This window comes from Gavialis gangeticus, unplaced genomic scaffold (assembly GCF_001723915.1).
Source record: "Gavialis gangeticus isolate Ggan-Ray unplaced genomic scaffold, GavGan_comp1, whole genome shotgun sequence".
Taxonomy (NCBI): Eukaryota; Metazoa; Chordata; order Crocodylia; family Gavialidae; genus Gavialis; species Gavialis gangeticus.
The window spans coordinates 27,194,383-27,198,379 of NW_017728992.1; the positions used below are offsets into that span (position 1 = coordinate 27,194,383).

Below are 3,997 nucleotides of genomic sequence, written 5' to 3' on the forward strand. Positions count from 1 at the left end.
CATGAGGGCTTTGACCTTAAAGGGACAATGCAAGGAAAACACAATAAGACACAACACCCTTTGACAGAATAGTCAGCCAACCATTTGGGAGGACTCCACTTCCGTTGAGGTCTTCCCATAGAACCAGACTCAGTGAGGGGTTCAGCAGATGATGGCCCTGTCAGCCTATCTGGAGACTCAACAGTGATGCTTCCTTCTGATGGAGATGGCAAAGGATTTGCATTGGTGGAAACAGCTGGGCACTTCCCCAGTGAATCCATGTCTGTCGGTGGTAGACTGGTGCTTGGAAATTGTTTTGGTCTAGGATTATCAGTAGGAGAATGCCCATGCAGCTGGTCCACATGATGTCTCTAAACTTGCCTGTCATCAGGCTGGACTGTATAAGATCTGGGTCCTGTAGCAGTTAAAATTTTAGATTGAATGCACTGTCCCATAATTCTGAGGAAACACAGTCTCTTGTGGAATGAAAAGGCATAAGGTACCAGATGCCAATGCAGAGTCCAACTCCTGTTTTTTTCCTAAACTGCATGTCTCTCACAAGGACTGGGTTAACGCAGTCAAAGCATGTCTTGAGGCAATGACTCATAAGAAGCTCGGATGGGCTGGACCCTGTTGTAGGGCAAGGAATTACATGTTGAGCAAATGGAAATCTGGCCAGTCTGGCAGGCCAGTCTCCTACAACAATCCTTTTCAATGCATCTTTTGTAGTCTGCACCATTCTGACAGCTTGCCCATTGGTCTGTGGCCTACGAGGTCCAGTGGTAACCGTTCTGATGTGGTTGCAGCTGGCAAAATCTTGTAACTCTGCTGAGGTGAATGCACTGCCATTATCAGAAATGATAGTGTTGGGCACCCCATGGTTTGCAAACAGCTGACAGAGAGCTGTTATAGTAGCAGTTGATGTAAGAGTTAAGACAGTAATCACTTTAAGCCCTTTTCAGTATGAATCAACAACAATTAAGAAGTTCTTACCTTGAAAAGGGCCAGCAAAATCAATGTGGATGTGTGACTAGGGTTCCTTTGTCATTTCCCAAGGGAATACTGGTGCCTTCAGTGGATTATGATGGGTTGCTTGACAAATGCTGCACTCCCTCATAAGCCTTTCTATGTCATTGTCTATACCTGGCCACCATACATAACTTCTAGCCAGCGCTTTCATCCTCACAATGCCTGGGTGCGCTGCATGCAGTGTTGTCAGTATGATTTGGCTTTCTGCTTCTGGAATTACGACATGATTTCTCCACAAGAGGTAACCATTGTGGGTAGACAGCTCATGCTGATGTGATAAAAATGGCCTGAATTCCTCAGCCAATTTGTCTGTAGGCCAACCCCTCCACACCCAGTTGAGGACATGGGCAAGGATAGGGTCTTTTGCAATCATCTTAGCTATCTGATCAGCCTGCAGAGGAGCTTCTGGCGTGGATTCCAGCATGAGAACTTCCACTGGTAGAGGAGTAGCACAATCAGGTATTTGTAGTGGTAGGTGGCTCAATGCATCAGCATTTGCGATTAATTTCCCTGGTTTTTACATGACTGTATAGTCATATGCGTTTAGCATGATGCTCCAGCATTGCACACATGGAGACAAAATAGAAAAGATCAGTTTGTCCATAGTAGAAATTCCAAGAAGGGGTTTGTGATCCTTTTGGATTTTGAATTTGCAGCCATAAACATAATTGTGAAATTTTTTAACTCCTGCAATGATTGCCAAAGCTTCTTTATCAATCTGCATAATTCCTCTCAGTTGAAGTCATTGTTCTCAAGTAAAAAGCAACATGCCATCAGGTAATGTGTGACTGAGGACAGCACCAACACCAAATGGCAAGGCATCAAGTAATGGACAGTGGGTTCTGCTCATCACAGTGAACAAGGACAGAGTCTGATGTCAGCAACACCTTGATGCCCTGGAAGGCTTCATTGTGCTGGCAAAATCCACTTCCACTGAGCTCCTTTATCCAGTAAGCGATGAAGGGGCTCTGCTATGGTGGTTTTGTCTTTCAAGAAGATGTGATAAAAATTGAGAAGTCCTAAAAATGCTTGATGATCCTGTCTGCATTTTGGTATAGGAGCATCATATATTGCTTTTAGGTTGTCTTCAACTGGGTGAATGCCAGAAGCATCAATTTGATATCCCAGAAAGTTGATACTGGAAACTCCCAGTTGACATTTCTCTCTTTTTACTCTGATACCTGCTTTACTGAATCTCTGTAAAACTTCTCTGAGTCACCCAGTGAGTTTCTCTCTAGATGGCCCCCTGATCAACACATCAGCAAAGTATGGAACAACTCCGGAAGTTCCTGCTAGCATTTTCTTCACAAACCGCTAGAAAATTCCTGATGCCACAGAAATTCCAAACTGGAGGCACTTGACATAGAATGCTCCCCAGCGTGAATTATTTGGGGCTCAGCAGCCTTGTCATCCACTATCAATTGCTGATAGGTTTGAGCAAGGTCAAGTTTGGCAAAAACTTTCCCTCCTGCAAGAACAGATAGTAACTGGTTAATGGCAGGCACTGGGTGCAAGTCCTGCGTAACTGCTTTATTAACAGTGCACTTGTAATCCCCACAGATGCAAACACTGCCATTAGGTTTTAAAACAGGAACAATTGGTGTGGCCCAGTTTGTATGTACAATTGGCTCAAGGACCCCTTGTGTGATAAGCTGATCTAATTCTGCATCAATTTCCAGCCGCAGTGCAAAAGGTACATTCCAAGCCTTCATAAAGATAGGGGCTATCACAGGATCCATTTGAAACATCACAGGTGGACCACAGTAAGTTTCTAATTCCTCAGAGAATACCTGGGGAAACTCCCTTGCAAGCCTTTTCAGACTTTCTGTGAAGAGACTGTGTACGCCTTGAATACTGATTCCCAATGGCGAGAATGAATTTCTCCCCACAAGACTTTTGTGAGAACCCTTAGTGACAATGAGGTGTAGATGCTGTCTAACACATCCATACTGGACATCTGCACTACAGCTACCCAAAGTTTCCACAATCTGTCCATTGTAGTCACACTCGGGTTTCAATAACTTGGGAAGAGGGTGCCAAAACAATTGGAAGAATGTGTTTTCATCTCTAAGAGATACTCCTGAACCTGAGTCCACTTCCATTTTGCACTTCTTCCCATTTATTACTACAGTTGCAATCATCTCAGAACCTTGAGTTTCAACAACACCAACATTTGGAATCAAATATAATTTTTGTACCTCACGTTCTGAGGAGGAGTCTAAGCTGTGAGTGGTTTAGGAGGGAATACATTTGCTATAGTCTTTTTGTCTGCTGGAACTGTCCTTTGAGTGGCAAACCCTCCTATGTGGCCCTGCTTCTTGCAGGTATGACACTCCACATTCCTAAACCTTCAGTCCTTTCATCTATGGTGGCCACAACAACTCAAACATGTCTGTGGATTTTATGTGGTTCTGTTGGTGAGGGTATAATACGCTGAATTTACTGGGTATGATCTGATTCTTGATCTTTTTGGAGTAAGTGGACATTGCTGGAGAACACTTGGTGAATTTCTCTCACGTTATGGGATGCTGCTTCAGCTGCCAAGGCTTTTTCTTGTGTAGTAGCCAAGGTCAAATGTGGTTCAGAAACAAGTAACGTTGGATTGCTTCATCTTTGAACCACATAGATAAGATGGTCACTAAGCACCCCATTCAGGAGATCCCCAAACTAACAAAATTCTGCAAGCCGACAAAGCTCAGCCAAATAATCTGCTATGCCTTCATTGGCCTTTTGGTCCCATTTTAAAAAATGAAATCTCTGCAGGGTAACAGATGGCTTTGGGGAAAAAAATGTGCCTTTAGCAGGGCAATTAGTTCAGCATAAGACTTAGTGTTTGGTAAGGCGTGTGCTGTGAGGGAATGAACAATGGCAAATGCTTTGGCACCACAGACTGTCAGGAGGATCACACACTTCCATTTTGTGTTTTCCACTTTGCTGGCTTCCAGGTAATAGGATAGCTTTTCAGCATACGAGTCCCAAGAATTTGGTT

General features: G+C 43.8%; 1 pseudogene; it reads right to left on the reverse strand.

Moving 5' to 3' along the window:
- Positions 1–403: 403 nt before the first annotated feature.
- LOC109298395 lies at positions 404–3,149 on the reverse strand (annotated as a pseudogene).
- Between the last annotated feature and the right edge of the window lie 848 nt (positions 3,150–3,997).